The following is a 25,398-nucleotide window of genomic DNA, read 5'->3' on the forward strand; positions in this document are numbered from 1 at the left end:
TTTGATATTTCAATTTTTTTGATAAAAAAAATGGAATGCATGAAACTCCAATCTGCCAAATTAACAAGTCATCAAATTATTGTTCCAATATTACCATTTAAACGAATATATATATATATATATATATATATATATATATATATATATATATATATATATATATATTAGCAATACAAAAATACATTCATTCAACTAAAACAAAAACTTTCATCCAACCAAATCAAGACATATCTCAATTTTCATACACTGCTAGAGTCTACCTAAAGCTAGAATTGAAAATGATTTCTTTTGATTAAGTGTTGCATAGAATTTAATTTGTTTGTCCCAATATGATTCATTAAACAATGATTATTGTATCATTAAACATCAAGTAATATTCCTAATACAATGCTAAGTATCTTAATGTTTGCTAATCCCTACTAGCTATCTATTACAGTACATCAATGATTATTGTATCTTTAGATGCAGTAGCACTTAATTGGTGCAGCCTCAATGCAGCTGTTGCTCTTGAACAATGCAGTTCAATATGATAGACTTGTTACCAAGTATTTTTCCTTCTTGGCCTCCCACTTGACGTTCTGTTCGGCTCCTTCCTCTGCAAGCTTCTCTGCAATGAGCTTCTTGTGTGCCAACAACACCAAACCCTATAAAGTAAGCAAACATTTATATACAAATCCCAGATATCAAAACCTTTCTTTAATAATAAAATAAATAAATAAATACAAATGCAACATCTAGAAAAATTCCATAAGAAACATATCAACAACTTTTTTTGGATCTTAAATAATAAAACTTTAAAATCGACCCTAGGCAATTGTCCATTCACTTACACAAAAAGTAGCAAAATTTATAAAGAATGATATGTCAAGTACTGATTATTCCCATATCAACATAAACCTTAGGCTAAGAAATCACTCTGCACATCCCCATCAGCAAGCCCATAAACATATCACCATAATTGTGTCACCAGAATTACTCTTTACATATCATTCTCATCTATTTTATCGTATAATTTCATAACTCACTCTAACATTTTCAGTTTATAGTTTATACCCCCAATACTAACACCTACGATTAGCAGAGATTTGGGATAAAAAAGATCTAAACTCTAGACGATTCCCTGGGCTCCTTCAACTTTCATGATCAAAAACCCCCTAACAGAGAGATCAGTGAGTGGCAGTGAGGCACGGTGGTGATTTTCGACGGTGACGCTGATATTGGTATAATCTCTCTCTCTCTCTCAAAATGCACTTTGCTAGAAATTTTGAATGCCATTAAAAATCTCAAAATAGAGAGTTATGGACCTAATAGACATATATACATCCTAAAAGTTATGGACCAAATACATTATTTACCCTTAGTAGTTTCTTGCAAATCTCCTTGTTAATGATATTTACTATTCTTTGTTGCCACTTTAAATAAATGTTGACAAAATGAACTTGGACCATCTAATTTGAGGAAAAGCCTTTGCTTGCTGCTACGCTATTGAAATAAACCTAGACCGTTGTATATTCCTAAATCCTAATCCTACTTCCAAAGAAAAGAGAAACATCTTGGGCATTATCTTGTATACATGAAGTTTAGAGCATCAATTCACATCTGTTTATGCATTTTTCTTCTATGAATTGTCTCATCATCAAATATCATTTTTTTTTTTTTTGAAAAAATGATATCAAATATCATTTTTTACACTTAGCTATTCACTTTTACCATATAGAACCACTCTTATAATTATTTAATAAGTGTAATGAAAAATTACATACACCCAAATAAAATTGTATTGACGCCCTCCATATAATAATAATATATACAAATGATTATGTCACTAGAATTTCCCATATGTAAAATGACAAATGTTTGAAGAATGTACAAATATTGACTCCCAATTAAAGCAATAGTAATAACATGCCAACAACCAGTCAAATATGATAAATAATCCATATGTAAAATGACAAATGTTTGAAGAATGTACGAATAACATGCCAACAACCACTCAAATATGATAAATAATCCATATGTAAAATGACAAATGTTTGAAGAATGTACGAATAACATGCCAACAACCACTCAAATATGATAAATAAATAAAAAATACAAGTACAAAAAGACCGCCAAAAAGAAGTTCAGATAGACACGCATACGGCAATAAAAGCTATATTAATATCTCTCACAGAGGTTTTTGAGTGATAGAAGACTGCATTGTTACAGACGTGAGCTTTAAAAATCTTACACGTGTATGTAAGGGTTTCTTCATTATACGTGTGGGACAAAGAAGAGAAGATAGGGCAGAACTCATCAAATCAAATAATAAGAACATAGAGTAATAGACTATGTAGCTAGCACAGTTTTAGGAGTTTTTTTTCCAGATAAACAAGGGTAAGGCTTATTTTCAGTGGAAAACAATTGGAAAGATGGACACGTGTCCACCATTTAATGTGTTTAGTAAAAATTTTCATTAGACACAAGCCGTGTTCGATAAACAATATGGTGTTAGTGTAGAGTTTAGCTGGTTTTGGGTTATAATTATTGTGGATGAATATATATATATATATATATATATATATAATATTTTTAAAAAAATTTATTTTAAACACTCTGCAATACAAATTTACACCCCCTCACTATTAACCTGACCACTTTGTTTTTAAAGTCCAACTTAAACTCCAACAAATAAAAAAGTCCAAAAGAAAATTTTGGTCTTTAATCTAAGAAATAAAAAGCTCATAAGTCAAAATTTGAAAAATCATAAAAAATAAATAAATAAAAGGTCAAATAAAACTTAAGAATTTGTAGATACCTAACTTCCAAAATCTCTAATTATCCTTCTTTGCTCTCCAAACCCAAAGGAAAAGGTTGTTTCTGCTGCATACACACAAAATCTACTGCCGCCTGACTTTCCCTAATCTGCCGCCGCAGCCATTTGGTCTACCTTCTGCGGCCGCTTGATCTGGTTTTTCAGCTCTCTCTTTCTCTCTTTCTTTCACTGTGAGAGTATGTTTATGGTGTTTTGATATACTATTTCACTAGATCTATGTGCGTGTGTTTATAGTGTTTTGTTCCGCTGCCCCTGTGTGGTGTTATTTTTTGATTTTATGTTGTTGAGTTTTTGAGAGAGAAGTATGAGAGAAGAGAACAAAGAGATTTGGGAGAGCTGGTAGAGAGGAGACGGAAGAGAAAGGTAAGCAGCAGACTTGAAATTTTTTAGGGGGTGAGTTTGAGAATGGGTGCGTTTTGCATTGGGTCGGATACTATTTATAGAGGCAGATTGCTGGGTAGTTGCGCTCATAGATGTATAATTTATTGGGTAGTTGTGGACCTGTGGTACATACAAATTGGCTTCAAATTTGCTGAAACTCTAAAGTGTTAGTCTGAACGGTTATCTTTTTTGTTTGGCATTGATGACTTGATTGGTGTAACAGTAGTAAATCTAAGAGAGCTCTTCGGACAGAAGGAGGTAATTAAGCCAAGTAACTTAGCATGACATCAGCTCTGAGAATTGAGGTTTTGTCATCATACACATTACACAGAATGTGACATTCTGCTTGTTCTCTTATAGCACAGGGAGTAACGTTTGAGATTTCAAATTTGTTTCTAGAAAAGTTCAGGGCATTTACTCACGTTATTTCACGTCAATATCACAAGTCATAACTTAAAACGAATTCAGATCGATTTCTCAGGTACTCTATAAAATAAATTTTCTTAAATCTTAACTAGTTTTTAATAATTTAATAGTATAAATTTTGTCATATCAGTATTTTAATAACAATAATTTTAATTGTTTTGTTTGTAACATTATTTTATTATTTTAAGAATATTATTAGTAAAATATTAACATGGCAGAATCTAAATCATTAAACTATAGTTAGAATTTAAAGAAATCTATTAATAAAGTATCTTAAGAAAGGCTCATTCTACCATACCCCAAAAAAAGAGGGGGGGGGGGGTGGTTACGGTACCCACCTATATCTGAGCCATTAATTTACTCTGGTTTTGATCTTGATCGTTGATGTAACTTTAAAGGTTTTTGGTTACGGGTTAAACCGGTTTTATATATAAACAAAAAATTAAAACATTCATCACACTTTTCAGCCTGTTCTCCTATCTCACGTTTGCTTCTCTACCTCTCAACTTCGTTTGCTCATTGCTCTATTTGCCTCTCTAAACAAAACCCTCAAATCAGACAATTGATACCACATTTGCAGTACACCCACAAAACCCTCAGAGCCCGGCACACCCACAACCTCAAATCGGAGGCGCTTCTTCTCATCCAATCCAAATCATCGGCGCCACTCTCTAGCTTATTCTCTTCCAATCCATATTCAAATCAGCGGCACACTCATATCCAATCCAACTCGGCGGCGATTCATCTCTTCTCGTACGACTCGGCGGCCCTTCTTCTCTTCCATTCTAAATCAGCGGCACCACCCACAATCTTCAGGTTCTCTCTTTACATATGATTAATGCTTATATGGGTTTATATTATTTCTCTAAACTTTGTGGGTTTATGATATTATTGTTTTGTTTGAGTTTCAGTTCTTATATATTTGACAAGTTAATCTTTACATCGAAGGGTTTTGGCAAAGAAATCTCGGGTTGGGCTAGAACTAGAACATTAGGTTTGGGTTGAAGACTTACCTGGGGACATTATCCCCCTTGCTCTATTTGATTAGTTTTCTTATGTTTTAATAAAAGCATCGATCTGTCTCATAGACTGGTTTCTCAAAAAAAAAAAAAAAAAAACTTTACACTTTTGAGTTTGATGTGAAACTTGAGTGAGACGTGGGAACCCTTATCCATAAGTTGGGATAAAATTAGCACTTTTAAAAAAATAGTATGAGGCTGAGGCTGAGGCTAAACCTAGCTACCAACATATACTCAAGGTATGGCCTCTCTTATATAAATTAATTCATTACAAGTGTCTTTTAAAGACTTTAGAAGGTTAGGAATATTAAATGCAGACCATAAATGATTTGAGTCATTTGGGTGTTTGAATGCGATACATGCTACACACTACAAAAAAAAGCGCTTTGGAGCTACGTTTTTCAAAAACGCAGCTTCAGGGTAGTGTTTGAGCTGCGTCTCATGAAAACGCAGCTCCACTACTAGACCTATAGCTGCGTTTACTAAACGCGACTATAGACCAACTCTGCAGCTGCATTCTGTTATGTTGAGGTTGCGTTTAGCAGGGTCCGACTTAAGCCGCATTTTTAAAAACGCGGCTACATACCCATCCGGTTTTTTTTTTTTTTTTTCATCAATATATCCCGAAGCTGCATTTATAAAACGCGGCTCAAGAATGTATAGAGCTGCATTTTGTTCAACGTGGCTTAAACATGTCCGGAGCTGCGTTCAGTTGAACGTGGCTTAAACATGTCCGGAGCTGCGTTCAGTTAAACGCGGCTTAAACAAGGGAAGAGTTGTGTTTTATCAAATGCGGCCAAGGTTTGAAAAAAAAAAAAAAAAAAAAAAAAAAAAAAAAAAAAACCCTCAATCGAAAAAAAACCCTAAATTCACAAAAACTCTCAGCTCACTCTCAACCTATCTCTCGATCTCTAATCTCGCCGTCGTGCACTGTGCCATTTCCCTTTCCATTCCCTCTCCATCCAACACACTCCCCACTTCGAAATCGCCTTCTCCCCTCCTTCCCTCACTTCCACCCTCTCTGATTTCCTTTCCACCCAAATCTCCAAATCCCCCTCCTCCCATCCGAATTTGGGTGACATTTAGTACATCAAATGCCAGGTCTATGAAAAGCTCGCAGCATAGTTGTACCACCAAGTTCGGAAGAAGCAAGCTAAGGTCAATCCCAAGAAGGTAACTTTATTGTATTTTTTTTCATCTGGGTTGCTAAATTTTAAGAGTTAATTATGTTGGTTTTTGTTTATTGCATTGAATTTGATTTAGTGGTTTTGGTGTGTTGTTGTATATTTGGGAGGTTTTGAAGAAAGCTGAAGCGGATGGATTTTACTGATAGATATAGTGGAATAAGGGAATAAGTTCAAGGTAAGAATAATTTATTATCTGAGTTTGTTTTTAGAGCAGTTTGATGAATTGGGTATTTGAAAGTTTGTGTTTTTACTTGGATTTATTAGCTATTGCTTTGGATCTTTGTGCATCAGGTTTCCCCTTCTGTTATTCAATTTCGAGAAAGTGCTATAGGTTTCCCCTTCTCTCCACATCCTCTGTGTATGTCCCTCACTCTCTCTTTTTCTCTGTCTATGTGAGTTTGGATTTTGTTTTAGAGGTATCAAATGGATTGTGGTGAGTACAATTTTTTTTATCACTTGACCTAATGCCCTTTTGTTTTTCTTTCTCTTTTTCTCAAGGTCACGGTCCCTTCAATCGGACCAAATCAGTGCTGCGGATCCTTAGGGTGTGGTCAGGAAGGCGTCGTCCTTGGCGGGTAATTATCTTAGACAATTTGTGGTTTTTTGCAATAATGGGTGAATTGGGTTTTGGTGTTCTGTGTTGTGCGGGAATATCTTTGGGTGTAATTGTGGTTTTGTTTTCAAATTTGGACTTTGAATTTTGGGTTTTGGTGGGTTTGATTATGAATATTTTGAGCAATGTGTACCACTAGGAAATCAAAAGGAAATCACACACACACAGACCAAAAGGAAATCAAAAGGTTTTGGTGGGTTTGATAGTGTCTTCATTTTTTTAGATGATTTATGAAGGATTCTAAAAGGAAATCACACACACACACAGACGAATCACTCCTTAAGTTTAATATGACAATTATTCATTTTTCCTTTGACAATTTTTGTAACTTATGAGAACAACCTTCTAGAATATCAATTGATATAACCATATAATATGCAAAATACTCTATTTTGTTATTGTAATACATGAATTATGCTAATAAGAATAGTATCCGACCCAATGCAAAACGCACCCATTCTCAAACTCACCCCCTAAAAATTTCAAGTCTGCTGCTTACCTTTCTCTTCCGTCTCCTCTCTACCAGCTCTCCCAAATCTCTTTGTTCTCTTCTCTCATACTTCTCTCTCAAAAACTCAACAACATAAAATCAAAAAATAACACCACACAGGGGCAGCGGAACAAAACACTATAAACACACGCACCTAGATCTAGTGAAATAGTATATCAAAACACTATAAACACACTCTCACAGTGAAGAAGAGAGAAAGAGAGAGCTGAAAAACCAGATCAAGCGGCCGCAGAAGGCAGACCAAATGGCTGCGGCGGCAGATTAGGGACAGTCAGGCGGCAGTAGATTTTGTGTGTATGCAGCAGAAACAACCTTTTCCTTTGGGTTTGGAGAGCAACGAAGGATAATTAGAGATTTTGGAAGTTAGGTATCTACAAATTCTTAAGTTTTATTTGACCTTTTATTTTTTATTTTTTTTATGATTTTTCAAATTTTGACTTATGAGCTTTTTATTTCTTAGATTAAAGACCAAAATTTTCTTTTGGACTTTTTTATTTGTTGGAGTTTAAGTTGGACTTTAAAAACAAAGTGGTCAGGTTAATAGTGAGGGGGTGTAAATTTGTATTGCAGTGTTCAAAATAATTTTTTTTTTAAATATTATATATATATATATATATATATTCATCCACAATAATTATAACCCAAAACCAGCTAAACTCTACACTAACACCATATTGTTTATCGAACACAGCTTGTGTCTAATGAAAATTTTTACTAAACACATTAAATGGTGGACACGTGTCCATCTTCCCAAGTGTTTTCCACTGAAAATAAGCCTTACCCTTGTTTATCTGGAAAAAAAAAACTCCTAAAACTGTGCTAGCTACATAGTCTATTACTCTATGTTCTTATTATTTGATTTGATGAGTTCTGCCCTATCTTCTCTTCTTTGGCCCACACGTATAATGAAGAAACCCTTACATACACATGTAAGATTTTTAAAGCTCACGTCTGTAACAATGCAGTCTTCTATCACTCAAAAACCTCTGTGAGAGATATTAATATAGCTTTTATTGCCGTATGCGTGTCTGTCTGAACTTCTTTTTGGCGGTCTTTTTGTACTTGTATTTTTTATTTATTTATCATATTTGAGTGGTTGTTGGCATGTTATTACTATTGCTTTAATTGGGAGCCAGTATTCGTACATTCTTCAAACATTTGTCATTTTACATATGGATTATTTATCATATTTGAGTGGTTGTTGGCATGTTATTCGTACATTCTTCAAACATTTGTCATTTACATATGGATTATTTATCATATTTGACTGGTTGTTGGCATGTTATTACTGTTGCTTTAATTGGGAGTCAGTATTCGTACATTCTTCAAACATTTGTCATTTTACGTATGGGAAATTCTAGTGACATAATCATTTGTATATATTATTATTATATGGAGGGCGTCAATACAATTTTATTTGGGTGTATGTAATTTTTCATTACACTTATTAAATAATTATAAGAGTGGTTCTATATGGTAAAAGTGAATAGCTAAGTATAAAAAATGATATTTGATATAATTTTTTCAAAAAAAAAAAAAATGATATTTGATGATGAGACAATTCATAGAAGAAAAATGCATAAACAGATGTGAATTGATGCTCTAAACTTCATGTATACAAGATAATGCCCAAGATGTTTCTCTTTTTTTTGGAAGTAGGATTAGGATTTAGGAATATACAACGGTCTAGGTTTATTTCAATAGCGTAGCAACAAGCAAAGGCTTTTCCTCAAATTAGATGGTCCAAGTTCATTTTGTCAACATTTATTTAAAGTGGCAACAAAGAATAGTAAATATCATTAACAAGGAGATTTGCAAGAAACTACTAAGGGTAAATAATGTATTTGGTCCATAACTTTTAGGATGTATATATGTCTATTAGGTCCATAACTCTCTATTTTGAGATTTTTAATGGCATTCAAAATTTCTAGCAAAGTGCATTTTGAGAGAGAGAGAGAGAGATTATACCAATATCAGCGTCACCGTCGAAAATCACCACCATGCCTCACTGCCACTCACTGATCTCTCTGTTAGGGGGTTTTTGATCATGAAAGTTGAAGGAGCCCATGGAATCGTCTAGAGTTTAGATCTTTTTTATCCCAAATCTCTGCTAATCGTAGGTGTTAGTATTGGGGGTATAAACTATAAACTGAAAATGTTAGAGTGAGTTATGAAATTATACGATAAAATAGATGAGAATGATATGTAAAGAGTAATTCTGGTGACACAATTATTTGCATAACTGGGAAGCAAGGTTGTGAGCTCTCTGTCTTCGGAGGAATAGGATCTCCATCACTGGAGTTGATAGATTCCATTGATTCACATTCTTCGTCCAGGGCAGGATGAGCAGGCAATGGAGGATTGCTCTGTGTTTCAGCCTGTGAGTCGTTGACAGATAAGAAGTCATGAGGTACCATCGGAGTGTTGGCTGACTGCAGACATATTAATAGCAATTATATCAGATACCTAGAAGGGAGTTTATAAAGATATATTTTTTAAAATTTTTTATTAAAAAAAAAAAATTAAAAAAAAAAAAAAAAAAAAAAAAAAAAAAAAAAAAAAAAAAGAACTTCAACTTATAAAGATTTTGTTCAAGTGTGCATCATAAGGAAAAGGAAATAGTTGTCTCTAAAGACAGTCAAATAGCACAATCACACAAAGAATGGAGTTGAATTGGACCTGAGAATCGGAAGAGTTTGACAAGCTTTAACAACTAAATAATCCTATAACAAAATAAAGGTACACACATATTGTTTGCACAAAGACAGTAAAAGATCATTTTAATAACCAGGGGAAAAGGGTATATCCTCACTTCCAGGACAAAAACCTTTTAAAAACTGGCCCATCCATGTAATACGCCTTGCTGTGCCATCTTAGTTCTCTGTTACTGATGCATGAAGGTTCGAAAAACCAACCAAAATTTATATGCCAGTAACAAATGACAGTGAGTGCATACCAGACAACGTTATCTACAGGCCTATAGAAGCTTCATGCAGTTTTTTTGTCTCCCCTTTCATGTTTAGTGAGTCAATGTATGCATGTGGATACAGTATATTAGTTTATAACATCAGATGGAAAGAAAGGAACTAACTTCATCTGCTATATATCAAACAGGCTGGAATGTCTCTTTCTCTTGAGATACATTGGTTTGCCTGATGAAATATTTTTGAGCATGGCTAGCCACTAGAGTAGGTGTCCTTGATATAACATAATTGCGAGCTATTCCACGCCAATCACCTTTGCTAAGCTTCTGTAGTCCAAGAAAAACATCCTATGTTTGTCTTCAATCCATGGAACACCTGCAGAACCAATAACTAGTCATTTTATAGACAAATGGGGCAAGTACAGTACAACCAACACACAGAGATAAGATTAAAAGCATCTCAAGAGGTCATAGCCTAAGAACTACAACAACATGGCAATTACTATATATATATATATATATATATATATATATATATACACACACATATTGAATTTTTATACTTTTTTTTAATAATTCGATAGTTACAACAATAGAGGATAAGAGATTTGAACCCTGGATATCTCTGTTATAAACACTAAGAAGTGCCAGGGAATTAGAAAGTGAAACCGAAAGGAAATAAAAAGAATTTGGAGTGATGTGAGATCAAGACGACAATAAACACCTATAAGAGCTCGCATAATTTATAGCCACAACTGCTCCAAATGAGTGGTTAAGTAATTGGTAAACAGTAAGACAGCGATTAATGCAGATTGCTGTACCAGGCCGAGAGAGAGAGAGGTTGAAGGTCGACCCATTGAGTAAGAATTTGGAAGAAGCAACAGATTGCATCCTTTCCAAGCTTTAATCGAGTAGACAGCCATGTACTAGAAGAGGAAAAAAGAGATCAACAATGAAATCAGAACTGATCTAACTGTTCTGAGTGGATGGAGATCAAATGGGAGAGAGCAGATCACATGTCAAATCTGAGAAGTATCCTCTTTCTTCTCCTTGAGACTGTAAGATATTTACATTGACCTTCAATAAACTGCAACCTCAGTGGAGTTGAATCCTGACATGAGGAAATTTCTTCCTTAACGGTTTTCTGTGCCTTCAACAAACAGAAGATTTGGATGAAATGCTGGCTGGATCACAAGAATCGCAAGAAAGCATAAAAAATATCCGAAGACTGCTGGTCCCATCATCTTTTACTGCAAGACTATTCAAGTGGAAGGCTTGTAAAGCATACTTCTACAACCCTTAACCATAGAAATTAGGGGTGTGCAAAAAACCGAAGAACCGAAAAAACCGCTTCAAACCGACCGAAACCAAACTGAAATTTCGGTTCGGTTTCGGTTCGGTTCGGTTTCGGTTTATTATGTAAAAAACCGAAAAGTTCGGTTCGATTTTCGGTTTCAAATTTTAATACACCGAACCGAAATATATTATTATATATTATTATATTATATTTTATATTAAATATATAATATTTTGTAAATATTGGCTGGCTGCTTTCAGCATTGTGTTGGGCAGTGGACCTTTCCATCATCTATCCTTTCATTTTAATACAACTCAGTGATAAACTGGCAGTGGCTTCCCTCATTTCCTTTCAAAATTCAAATCATCCGACCAAGTAAACTAAAGTAAATATAGCATTTTAAAATCCATTAAATTAATCATCTGTAATTAAACTAAGTAAATATTTAATTAAACTAATTAAACTAAAACTAATTAGAGTATAAAATCAAAGGTTAGAAAACCCAATCCTACGTTCCCACATTTTTCAGATTTCACTCTCACGGTCTCACACTCTCCTCTCTCTCAAGTTCAGCCTCACTCCACAGTCTCACGCCGAATCTCCCTCTGCCGCCGCCTCCACACACCACCGACCGCCCAGATCAAGTGTCGGCCAAACACCCAAGACCCACAATCACCGGTCCACCCAGATCTTAGCCTACCCCTCCCTCATCACCGATCCACCTCTCCGATCGCCAGCCATGCACGGACGAGCTCCGATCTTGACAACCGACCCAGGCCACCAACACTGATCGCCGATCTGGCCGCGCTTTTCCCATACTGAGTCACAGGCAACGCCTCGGAAAGCACGGACGAGCCACATGCAGGAAAACCGATCTGGCTGCCGCCGCTCCATCCACTCCGATCCTCTCTTTCCCTCAATCTCTCACCCTTTCTTCCTCCTCTCACCGAGTTTGCTAATAAAAGATGTTTTTATTTTGATTTTTCCTTTCTTCCTCCTCTCACCTGGATTGTGAATAAAAGATGTTTTATTTTGATTTTTGGTTGTGTTAAGGATATATTTTGAATTTTTTTGTTATAAAATTTGTTTGGGAGTTGAGAAAATGACTGGAAAAATGCGAAAAATTAGTAGGAAAAAACCAAAGGTTCAACTGGCCTAAACTCCAGGCCCAAAAACCAGAACCGACCGAAAAACCGACAGAAACCGAAACAAACCGAAACCGACGGTTTTTCAACTATTTCGGTCGGTTTCGGTTAAGACTTTTACAAACCGAAAATTTCGGTTTCAGTTGGCCGGATAAAAAAAAACCGACCGAACCGAACCGATTACAGCCCTAATAGAAATTTCTTCTCATAAACTAATACCACCTTCAATGAGTTTAGTTTTTACTTTTTATCATACCAAGCCACTTGTCACAATGCAGTCAGACTTTGGCTTGCACATGTGCCAAATTTTCTCATAAGCTCTACACTCCCTGCAATAGTAGACCCCGCAGTCCCAACAAAACCAAGTGAAGCGCAGCTGCAAACAGCTTCCTCTATGAATAGAAGTACATCAGGTAATCTCTCAGAAGGGCAATGTTTTTTTAGTCCACCCATGCTCTCTGGAACAAATGCAAACCTCAGGCTATGCTTAGCAGCCACAACTTTTTTGGATGTTTTTATCACTAACTCACCTTCTTCTCTCAGAAAATGCAGCTTAAAATGATGTGAATCTCTAGCCAAGTCCCCCAAGTAACTTCCACTCCAATTACCTTCAGGAAGATCAGTCATCACAAAAATATGAATAGGGAGTGGACTCTGTCCCAAAGATTCTACTTTCTGTTTTAAACTCAGAAAAGTAGCTTTCCAATGATTCTTGAACTGCCCATCTAACAATCTGAGCTGTGCACAAAGAAAATGAGCATTTATGTTCTTATCAGCAAACTCCTTTCCTGCACTCAAAATTTCAGGGACAAAATGAAGAAATTCAATCTTTTTAATCAAAGACTGTATCCGCTGATCTCTTGGAGCTTCATGAATATCAATGTACAGCTCTGAACCTCTATATGGAGAGGTGAAAAGACTTCCAAATGCCAGCAGAGTGGCTGATTCAGCTGCAGAACTGGGTCCAAGAGTCTGATATACATCTCTTCGTCTCCTAACATATGAAATTTTCTTCTTCTTCTTGAGCTGTTCATCAGGTTGGAATGAATCTAATACCCCATCTTTCTCGCCAATTTGGTAAGTCCAAACTGTAGTCCTACAATCTTCACCTACTGCATGCACACATTTATGAACATTACCATTTAGCCCAGATAGTAGAGATCCACATTGCTTTAGGCTATCAAACAAAGACGACTGCTCATTTGATTCATGAAACAATCGCAATCTCACCCCACACCATAGGGATGCAAAAACCCTGAAATCTATCGTTTGAATAACAGATGAAGACACTAACGACGAAATATCAATAATGTCAGCCATTGAGACATACCTGCAACAAGAGGTTCATATTAAGCTATAATTTACAAAATGATAATAAAAATAGGAAGCGATCCAATAGCAGATACCAAACATGAAACTTGATAGCAAAAGGGAATGCCAAATAGACCCAAATTCTAGTTTTTCAAAATACACAGCTAAAACCAAGTTTAGACTCAAGTTGGTAACTTACTTAGATTTTAGAGAACAAAAACATCTATTCCACTAAGCCTAATAAGACCATTGTCCTAGTGATGGAGACAGTTTCAACTTTCATTCTCTCACCAACCAAACAAAAAAGTTGAACAGAAACAACATTTTTTTGTATGCCACAAACATGAAAATCAAAAGAAACCCAATAGAACCCACATTCTAATCTGATCAAAGTGAGTCACCTGCCAGTCCTGAGGAGCTCAACCACACGGTTCCAAACGTCAACCCGAATTTTATTCGGATCGGAAACCCGAAACTTGGGGCAGCTTCCGAGAGCAACAGCGTGGTGATGGAGAACCGGAGGAACAATCAAGGGTCCGGTTGAGAATGGCGGCCATTAAGATAGCGTTCTTGAACTCGGAAACCTGGTTGGTGAACCCACTGTGGGGCGCGTACCAGAGGAATTTTTGGGCTAATTGGGAAATGGGGCATTGGGGGAATTGGGTTTCTGTAGAGGGTGAGATGTGGTAATTGGGGGTACTGACGGAATAGTAGGAGAGGAAGAAGAGAAGAGAGAAGAGAAGAGTGAGGAGAGAGAGAGAGAGAGAGAGAGAGAGGAGAGGGGATCTGTGTGAAGGTTTTTTAAGTCTGTTGGAGTTGAGGAACTGGTTCATGGCTCACTGGTGGTGGTGGATTTTGATCTTTCGGACCGGTCATATACGAATACAAGCGAGTTTTAACCTTTTTAAGTTCCCACTCTTTTATTTTTAAAGTAAAAAAAAAAGTTTTTTTTTTTTTTTTGACAAACAGAAAAATTAAAATCTCATAATATTTTTTTAAAAAGAAAATCTTAATACCACAATTCTATGTATCATATTGCGAGATGGTGGAGAAAAAAATGGCGGTTATATGTGAAATTAATAAGTAGTCATTCACAATTAGATATATCAAAAGTTTTCAAAAAACCAAAAAAAAAAAAAAAAAAAAAAAAAAAAAAATCCAAAACCAAAACCATAACTCTCTAAAAAAATTCTTGAAGGCTAAAAAAAATTATTGCATCCATTTAATTTTCCCCTCCCCAAAAAAAAGGAGGGTTTCTATAAAGTCCTTAGTAGTTTCAAATTTATAAAAATAAGCACAGATACTATCAAATAGGCTATCCTTATATAGTACAACTAGGTGTGGACTGTGGTATCTAATATCTATTATCTATTAAAATTTGAATCGTTTATAGCGTAATCTTTTATTTATATCTATAAAAGGAACTGTGGAAATTAAAACACCTAAAAATACATGATTATGATTCTATTTTTTGTGGATTGGATTTGGAATGTATAAAGTATGTCTTGCATAGACATGTACTAAATTACACATCAATATAAACTATTTAAACGATTATAAGGAACATTAAATATTTTTATGAATAACACCAATAGACATTTATTTAAAAATAAAATAAATGGAGATGGGAAGATTCAAACACAAGTTTTCCCTATAGAAAAACAAGGCTTCACAAAAGGCTTATAGAATTTCTATGTCCTCAAATCTAAGATACTGAAATAATCAAACGTCACTGTAGTAGTAGTACTCATCATTGAGTTCTCAATGAATCCATCTGCCATAATTTGTTCTTGGCTTTACATCCATGAGCTGACCATGTTAAGTGCCTAATTTATCACCTTCAAACATTCTATGATAGTTTGGAAGATCCAGAATTATCATCTTATTTTAGATTTCAATCAAACATATAGATTTGTACAATACCTATTTAAACATCTCGGAAAAAGGTACTTAAAAGTTAAAACTGACGATTAAACTTATTTCATCAAGTTGGTTTTCATACATAAAAATGAGCATGTAAGTGTCAGGAAACTAACATGCAAATAACAAAACCAAAAGCTTATATCAATTTCTTGTTTTTCTTGGGTTATCAGTATATCAAGCCTTTTCAATTAAAATGATCCATTTTCTTTAAACATCAAAATAGTTCCAAATAGGAGACAAAAATCAAAACCAACAACAGCTCTTAATGGTGAACATAAATCAAATTTCAACACAAACTGTGTAAAAGGTCTATTTCAAAACCTCAATTGTAGAAGCAACTTTGCTTCAAGTATAAAGTTTATAATTAAACCATAGTACAAAATATTCTAAACACTCATATCACCAACCACCTATGGAAAAGCAAAATAAACAATGAAACAAACACTTGTGTGGGTGCAGACAGAAAACACCTAGAAGATAATAAGTCATACTGTCTGATTCATCACATCACTTCAAGCAAAAATTTCATGGTAAACTTAAATCAAATCTCCAATAATCATAAACAAGAAGAATGTCAAATTTTATGATTAACACCAATAGACATTTATTTAAAAATAAAACAAATGGAGATGGGAGGATTCAAACACAAGTTTTCACTGTAGAAAAACAAGGCTTCACAAACGGCTTATAGAATTTCTATGTCCTCAAATCTAAGATACTAAAATAATCAAACGTCACTGTAGTACTAATCATTGAGTTCTCAATGAATACATCTGCCATAATTTGTTCTTGGCTTTACATCCATGAGCTGACTATGTTAAGTGCCTAATCTATCATCTTCAAACATTCTATGATAGTTTGGAGGATCCAGATTTATCATCTTATTTTAGATTTCAATCAAACCTATCAGATTTGTACAATGCCTATTTAAATATCTCGAAAAATGGTACTTAAAAGTTAAAACTGATGATTAAACTTATTTCATCATACATAAAAATGAGCATGTAAGTGTCAAGAAGGAAACTAACATGCAAATAACAAAACCAAAAGCTTATATCAATTTCTTGTTTTTCTTGGGTTATCAGTATATCAAGCCTTTTCAATTAAAATGATCCATTTTCTTTAAACATCAAAATAGTTCCAAATAGGAGACAAAAATCAAAACCAACAATAGCTCTTAATGGTGAACATAACTCAAATTTCAACACAAACTGTGTAAAAGGTTTAATTCAAAACCTCAATTGTAGAAGTAACTTTGCTTCAAGTATAAAGTTCATAATTAAACCATAGTACAAAATATTCTATACACTCATATCACCAACCACCTATGGAAAAGCAAAATAAACAACGAAACAAACACTTGTGTGGGTGTAGACAGAGAACACCTGGAAGATAATAAGTCATACTGTCTGATTCATCGCATCACTTCAAGCAAAAATTTCATGATAAACTTAAATCAAATCTCCAATAATCATAAACAAGAAGAATGTCACATTTTTTATCAGATTGATTCAAGCAGAAAAGTTCTGAAATTCAAAATGTTTTTTACTTCTATAATTTTAGCAGAGACAATTGCTCTTCAATAGAACAACCCACATGACAAGACGAACGACAGGAGGAAGGGATGAGAATAAGACCAAGGCACCACTATTCCATTGGAGAAGTAGAGGAGCGTCTACACACCAGTTGTCTGTTGTAGTGGCAAGGCTACCTTTGGTATGGCTTCAAATATGGGCACTGTGGTGAGCGTGCCTTCTGGAACATGGCTGGGGAGAAGAAAAACTGGAGCCGCTACGTTGATACGGTGCATCTGAGGATCTTTGGCTTTGATGACACACTTTGGCGCCAAGAAGTTCTTGGAGATAGGTGTGTAGTCCAAGATCTAATGGGTTGCCCTAAGTTGGCCGTCTGTATGAACGAACACCTCAGCTTTCAATATCTTGTCCAAACTCTGATGGTTCATAAAACCGAAGTTGTGCAAAGCGGCATTTTTATCTGGGAAACCACAAAGAGAAATAGGAAAACATTGTTAGCAGAGGAAATATACAGAGTTGATCAAAGAAAAACTTATATAATTATCCAAACCTAGACCTAAGACCCCTCCTGGTTGCCCTTCTCTTGTTGGGCAAGGGAGGTCATCATGCCATTCCCCTAATACAATCAAGAAGTCTTTGTTTGAGCCTTTATTGAAGTCAGGGAGGCATTGAATAAGCCTGACCGCGGGGTATCTAGACTTGAGGTAATACTCCTGCCCAGTGAGGTGGTGGAGATTGTAGATCCAATTGACATCGCAGTGAGTCAATCCTAAGCCCATTTTTTCATTGAGGGCATCTACACACCCAAGTATCCTGAACATATTTAGGGCGCACTGGGTAGGAGCTTGCCTATGGGCCCTAAGGTAGTCTCAGGTAACAATACCCATAGGGATTCTCATCCCTCCTTCTATGAAGGCAATCATCGAGATTACTACTTCTCCCTCTTGCCTATCTGCGTGCCATTGACCGTCTTTACAGTACCTAGTGCCTACTCCGGGAGGAATCTTATATTTAGCCCTAAAGTTTGCCATTCCCTCCTTGGATTCTACTAAGCTCTTGAATCTACCCATTTCTAAGAAGGGTTGAGAGAACTAAAAAGATTGAGAAAAGAGAGAGTGGAGCCGAGGAGGAGAAAAATATAGAGAAAAGAAAAATATATGGAAAAACAAAAGGTAAAGGTTTAGGAAGACTTACAGAAAGAAAGGAAGTATCCTCAGTCTGTCTTTTTGTATTTAAGAAGGCACAAATGAGATAGAAGAATTCACAGGTTTAGTGTATATGCGCTAAAACGAAATGAATGCTAAGACAAGATGAATGATTGATTTGAAGAGTATTTATATTGAATACAGGGTTAGAGGCGAGAGAATTCCCGCTCAGGTCCTAGCGAAATCCTCAATCATTGGATTCGCATCAAGTTGTAGAACGTAGGGGATAGAGAGTAGTAAAAATTTAATGAAAAGTGCGTCTCGTATGCCGATGCATCAGGAGCATGTCTTGGGTAGGTAAAAAGGCGCCTACACAAGTAAAGGTGAGGCATGAGGAGCACAAACTAGCTAGGGTGAAGTTGAAATCCTCCTTTCTTGCCGAGGAGTCAGAAAGAAGAATCCCGAGGGGCTATTGTAGGGATATTGGGCCCAGGAGTTCATTACCTATTTGTATATTGGGCTTGTGGCCCAAGCCGAGGACAACGTTTTGTCTAAGGAGAAGGAATCTTTGTCAGAAAAGACTGTGTTAGTAAATAAAGAAGTTAGTTTTGGTCATAATGGCTCAACAGGATGGGTCGAGAATAAACATCTCCTCGACTTGCAAAGGCAGAGGTCCAAAGAGGTAGTCTGTCGACCAAGGTAACGTTCTAGGAAGTTTTGTTGGTGCGGATAAGCAATGCAGAGGCATCAGACAAGTAAGGAGAAAGCTGCTACTTCTGCATTAAATGCACTGCAGCTAATTCCCTGGCCGCATTAATGTGGAGGTGATATCTGAATAGTGAATTTCAGCTTTACAGCTACTACATGAAGACTTACGGAAGGTTCTGATGGGACAAGTATCAACATCAACTATCTGTCATGCACGTGGAGTGAAAAGGATGAAAGGAAGAAGGAGTATAAGAGAAAGAGGAAGAAATGAAAGAGGGGGATCGAAAATCAGAAAAGAAATATTGTATCAATCTAGAACCAGACTTGTAACCACATTTAAGAGCATTATATAAGAACTAGTCTCCTTGGACTTTGCCAAGGACATTTTCTCTTCAGTTTAAACTTGTCTATTTTCACTCTTTTGTCACCAACCTACTTTACTTGTTGTTTGATTAACTAAAACCCAATTTTCTAACTCTTTCTCTACAAATTCATTGTTTTGGGCCTCTAAGTCCATTCATACTTTGGGTTAGGAATTCAAATCTGGTCCTTACACTCTCTATTTAGTAAACCCAATGAATATGGTAAGCCTTTTGATATTTTTTTTATATTTTACATTGAAAATTATATAACAATTTTTTTTTAATAATTAGGAATGGGGTCATCCTAATGTTTCCAATGGCAATGTCTAGAAATTAAATCCTCCCTCTCTCGGCTATCGAATTGTCAAAAAAAAAAAAACATGAGACAGAACCAAAATTTCACCTTTAAAGGTCAAAGTATGAAAAAAAAAATTCATCATTTAAGAATTACTTAGAATTTATAAAAAGATTCAACATTTAATTATTACATGAAAAAATTAAACTAACATCAATTTAAAGTTAACAAAATATAGTTAAAAATTTTCTAAATATATAACTCGTTTTTTTAATTCCTAAAATCATATATGACTGATTTATGTACTAAATTTCATGGTAGTTTCTCTTGACTCTAAAGCTAGAGACTACCGTTCTCTTATATAAACAAAAATATGTTGTCATAATCTACTATCTACCTTCAAATCCCCCCACCCCCCCCCCCCCCCCCCCCAAAAAAAATGATGATTATGACAATGAGAAAAATATAACTTTGAGAAAATTTAAAAACTAAAACCAAACTTTTTGGCATAAAAATAATGTTTTCAATTTGACTCTATAAAAAATAATCAACACTATAATTTATTCACAAAAAATGATTGTTGTTTTTCATAACATAATTTGTTTCCCTTTATCTTATATATAGTTATATCATCACCTAAGTTATATATAGACATAGTTAGCCTTTATTATTATTATTTAATTCTTATAACTAGAGTGAAATTTCTTGGGAATTAAAAAGAAAATAAAATGAAAGAGCTAATAAATTTTCCATTTCTAAAGTTTAAAGCTTTTTCTAATTAACATCATCATTAATTAGATCAATCAAATTTTCTTTGTAGAGTTCCTCAAAAAAAAAAAAAAAAATTCTTTGTAGAGAGAGAGATGCTTAGTTGATTTGTGATAACATTTAGAACCTTGAGGTAAATCATGCTTAGATTGTAATATTTAAAAAGGTTAAAAAAATTACCAATTAACTTTAATTTACATCTCACAAGGGTGAAGTAATTGCATAGATCCACATCCGACCCCTTTAATATTATGCTAATTACTCAAGTTTGTGTATTAAATTAACCTTTGTTCTTTAAGAGGTCAATAGATTTGGGCCAATTATTTCTAATTCATGAGGTCTCTTTGGGCCAATTTGATTTTTCATAGGGAATCAGGTATAAATTTTAAGAAGTTAACATAAAATTTTAACTATATTCTATAAAACTAAACTATATACTATAATTACTTTTTTTTTTTTTTTGAAGAGATACTATAATTACTTTTTAACAATATGTATTTAAAAAAAAAAAAAAAAAAAAAAAACCAAGGTGCCACCGCCCTTTGGTCCAAACTTAGTTCAGTCTCTATTATCTATACTACTATTTAAGAAGTTTTCTCTAATTGAATCAGATTTTTTTTTTTTTTTTGGTTCCAAAATACCCCCTATTTCCTTGGGTTTAAGTAGAGACAAAACCAAAGGATAATTTGATAAAACTACGTCTTTTAACTCCTACTAAAACATTACCAATAAAATAGGACCAATTTTTTTGTGATAAATAGGACAACTCTCTTGGTTAAAGATTTTCAATTTTTTTTAATAGAATTTTCTTTCCTTACTCCATGATGTCACATTTGTTTGTTTGTTTTTTTCTTTTTCTTTTTTTCAAATATCATCTTATTTATTTTGAATTTAAAGGGAAAAAAAAAAAAAACTCCTATTAAAAATCTATTACTATAACTTCCCATCCATATCCTTAAATTAAGCAAATTATTAAAAAAGTACCGGCCTCATCACACGCGCTCCATACGTACAATTAGGCTCTTTTTTTTCTTTTTCTTTTTTTCTTTTCCTTTTTACTTTAATGTAATTTTTCAATTTGAATTTATCCACTATTAGTGAGGTTGCACGGGAAGGAATATGTAGAAACTAAAATTTAAAATTTAAAATTTAAAATAGAGTAAACTACTAGGTTTAGTGAGTGCTAATTTTTAGGGAAAAAAAATATTAAATATGTGTGAGATATATTTAAATATAGAGTGTACTAATTTTTAGGAAAAAAAATTTCTTGGTAGTTTTTTTTTTTTTTTTTAAATTTTGTTAAATTATAATTTTAACCCTATTTTTTATTTTTTAAGAATAAAGATGATCTAATTAGATTATGGGTATTTTTGACATTTTTTTTTTGAAGTCATAACTAACTTTCTGAATCTTTTTAATATATAACTAACCTTCACGCGCATGCTCAAAGGCTCTTCTATTTTTTAGGTAAGGGTTAATTTAGAGCATTTATTATAATTTGAGATTACTACATTTTCTAATCACAAAAAAACCTAAGGGTGTGATGAGTCATGAGTATTATGTGTGGTGAAATAATTTTTCATCACGCTCCTAGGTTTTTTTTTTTTTTTTTTTTTTTTTTTTTTTTTTTTTTTTTGTGATCGAAAAATGTAGTAATCTGAAATTATAATAATTGCTCTAAATTAACCCTTACCCAAAAAATAAAAAAACTCAGAGGCTAGTCTATATTACTAATTACTTGATTCCTTATTTGGGTTTCATCATTTTCCGCATCAAAATACCTTCAAATTCATATGTTTAAAAAGATTAAATAATAAGGTTAGATATGTAAAAGTACTAATGTAAACACTCATGAATTTTAGTTACTTATCCATATCCCTTAAAATTAGGCACTTCCATTTCCCCTTATTCCTTCTTACTTAAGATTTGACTAAATAAATATTTCATTTTACAATGACATATTTTCAAGTTTGACAGAATAGGTATCATAAGAGTTTCCCATGCTATCATAGTCATTTATATTACCTGAATATACAATCTGTAAAAATGCAGCTTTATTCAGGATAAATAGGTGAGAATTATCACCTATAGCTGTAGAATTATATTAATGACAAAAAAAAAAAATTACAGAATTATTTGCGGGTACATAATCTATATCACCTAAAACTCCAAAATTATCACCACCAAATGTATGTGGATTACATAAAACAGATTATTGTTAATGCCTAGTTATATGTTCTCAAATCGTCCAAGGTTTGTTATTTTTCTTGGCTTGCATACTTTGAACTTGAATCTCCAACACTTGTAGCAGCAACCTTTGCTTCTCCAACCCTTGTAGTAGTTTCAGTTACAAAAAACAGCACTTGTAATAGCAGCAATCCACCTCCAACACTTGTTGTAGCCTTGTAGGTGTCTTCTGACCATTGGTAGACAATGCATCCTACATTATAACACACAAAACAATATACATAAGCATCAAAATATTAATCCCCCCTAAAAAATAAAAATAACTTAGAGCACATAGCTAGCCTTGCCTCATTAAGATTCTTGAACATGAATTAGCCCATTAAGATTTCTGAACCTTCCCCCATGATGAATCTCAAATTTTAAATCATCTTCCCCCCTGTTGTTGTTGTCTCTGTTCTGCATTAAATATTAGCTTTAGTTGGAATAAATAAATAGAAGCTTTCTCATAGGCTTTAGACAGTGGTTTCAAATTTGGGAAGAAATAGACCATTTCATTCCTTACTTGGACAGAATTGATCATTTGACTCAGAGTCTACCAATCCACCTGAATTGTGATTCTCACTTATTTGAATGCAAAAACATTACTCCAATATCAGAAGACCTTGTTCGTGCAAATCTTCTACAAAATACACAAAACCAATAGACAAAATCAACATGCCACAATTTACTGATAGAATTATATAAAAAATTGTAAAATCAAAAAGAAAGAAACAAAACAAAAAGGCAGTAAACAAAAAAACTAAAAATTTAAAAAGAACATGAGAGGGAGAGAGGGATGCCTAGCATATAAATGAGATAGACCAACAATTGTATGAAATCCTTGCCGATAAACTTCTGCCTACACACCACCAAATTGAAACAAATAAATATATCACTACCTATGAAAACCACAACACATAAAACTAAAATATCAATAACAGAATACATAAGGACAAATTAGAGTACCCACCTTTCATTTTTTATTTTGAGCGATGGCCTTCTTTGCACGTTTCTCTGCCAATTTTTTTATTTTTATTTTTTTTGGTTTGATACTAGACCTCTCAGGCTCTTAACGTAGCAAAGATTGTTTGTTTATTTTTATTTTATTTTTTTAATTTGAATTTGCAGATGGGATGTGAGGATAAGGATGGACAGAGTCAAATAAAATTGTAACTGCTAGACTCTATTTGTTTGATGATAATGGGGAGTTAAATTTTCTTTTTCCTTTTTTCTTTTAATATGAGGGGAGTTTAAACTTGTACATGGGTAAAAGAGTGGATGAATTTTTAAAAGTGTTTTTTTATTGTTCAAAAGATAATTGTTGTGATAATTGGATTGAGATAAGAATTGTGGTAACATTTACTCTTTTTTTATAAAGGTAATTGATTTGGAGATGTGTGTGTGTGTGTGTGTGTGTTTTTTTTTTTTTTTTTTTTTTAATTATCATGGCAGATGTATTCACAAACAAACGTGTGTTTGTTTTAATTTAATTTAATTTTTTTTATATAAATGGAAGATTACTCTAACTTCCCAGCCATGTCTTTAAACTTAGCAAATTATTAACATATACCTCTCCTTCTCTTTATCTTTGGTTTTTTTTTTTTTTTTTTAATGGAATTATGTATGGTTAGTTGGTTACTTTAAAGAAAAGAAGCAAACTCTCCTATCAAAATCAAGCACTTTTTTTTTCTTCCTCCCAAAAAAAAAAAAAAAAAAATCAAGCACATTTTTCATTAAAAAAAAAAAAAAAATCAATCACATGTTTATTTTTGTTTTTTTTAATCTCAAACAAAAAGAATCAAATTTAAAATAAAGTGATAAGCTTCAAACTAAACAGTTTTTAACAGTTTTCTTAATGCTCGCCTTTTACTAACTCACGTTCAAATAATTTACACAACTAACAAGCACCAACACTTCTCCTTGCTATAAAAACAACACAAACTTCTCCTCCCTCAAACCATTTCCAAAAACACAAAGCAGATGCTGATGGTGAATCCTTATCAACATCTCCCATTGTTCATGTTTATTCATTTTTATCTCTATTTTTTACTTAAAAATTTTAGAACACAGGCTTTTTCAACAAGAATCAATAGATCCTATCAGGATTTTCATACCAAAAGACTGAGCCTTGGCGTCTTCATCTTCTCCATCAATGACTTAGTAGCCAACGACTTTAGAGAGAAGAAGCACTAACATGGTCATGCAAACCTTTCTTTCACACTTCAAAGTAGAGAAGAATCCTTCCCATCAAAAAGTAATAATTTTTCTTTATAAATTTCAAGCCTAAAATAGGCATTCTTCATAAATATATTTCCTTCTTTTATCAGTTTGTGATATTTGAATCACACAATTGTATGTTGTTTGAAGTGACATGATTATATGTCTTTTTTATTTCATTTAATAGGATTAAACCAATTTTGATCTTATTGTTTCCCTTTAGACTTCACTTTAAAGCTTAGAAACATTAATCATCAATATTTATGGGTTGGGTTCTTTCTTTGTCGTTATATTGTGACAGATTTATTTACTCACATAATCTCACTGTGATTTGCAATTTCTCTATGATAGAACAATTTAAATAGAGATTAACAGGAGAGAACTAAGATAATTGATTATACCAAAAAAAAAAAAAAATTCAATTTAAACTTCTCCCCCGTCTTTTTTTTGGAATATTTATCTTTTGAGTGGTTTGTTCTTTAAAATGGAATTTACACCTTAAAATTTGAATTGAACGGATCATCTTAAAACTCAATGTTTGAACTTATACATTATTAATATTAGCTAAAGAGAGTGTGGATCTTACTTAAT

General features: G+C 33.7%; 2 long non-coding RNA genes and 1 pseudogene across 5 annotated transcripts; 1 reads left to right on the forward strand and 2 right to left on the reverse strand.

Moving 5' to 3' along the window:
• Window positions 1–293: 293 nt before the first annotated feature.
• LOC126726557 (uncharacterized) lies at window positions 294–11,183 on the reverse strand. Of its 3 annotated transcripts, XR_007655988.1 has the most exons (5): window positions 10,697–11,183; window positions 10,044–10,251; window positions 9,196–9,384; window positions 8,921–9,059; window positions 297–644 (listed from the first exon to the last, which is right to left on the reverse strand). It is a non-coding gene; the product is annotated as an uncharacterized LOC126726557 (long non-coding RNA). The 3 variants fall into 3 exon arrangements; XR_007655989.1 differs by having other exon boundaries at window positions 294–644; window positions 8,921–9,384; window positions 10,600–11,183; XR_007655987.1 differs by having other exon boundaries at window positions 8,921–9,384.
• On the forward strand, window positions 5,464–23,884 carry LOC126726556 (uncharacterized). Of its 2 annotated transcripts, none has more exons than XR_007655985.1 (5): window positions 5,464–5,814; window positions 5,936–6,003; window positions 6,120–6,184; window positions 6,327–6,403; window positions 23,719–23,884. It is a non-coding gene; the product is annotated as an uncharacterized LOC126726556 (long non-coding RNA). The 2 variants fall into 2 exon arrangements; XR_007655986.1 differs by lacking the exon at window positions 23,719–23,884 and adding an exon at window positions 17,118–19,408.
• LOC126726552 (O-fucosyltransferase 30-like) lies at window positions 12,515–14,487 on the reverse strand (annotated as a pseudogene).
• Window positions 23,885–25,398: the final 1,514 nt, after the last annotated feature.

Source organism: Quercus robur, chromosome 5 (assembly GCF_932294415.1).
Source record: "Quercus robur chromosome 5, dhQueRobu3.1, whole genome shotgun sequence".
Taxonomy (NCBI): domain Eukaryota; kingdom Viridiplantae; phylum Streptophyta; class Magnoliopsida; order Fagales; family Fagaceae; genus Quercus; species Quercus robur.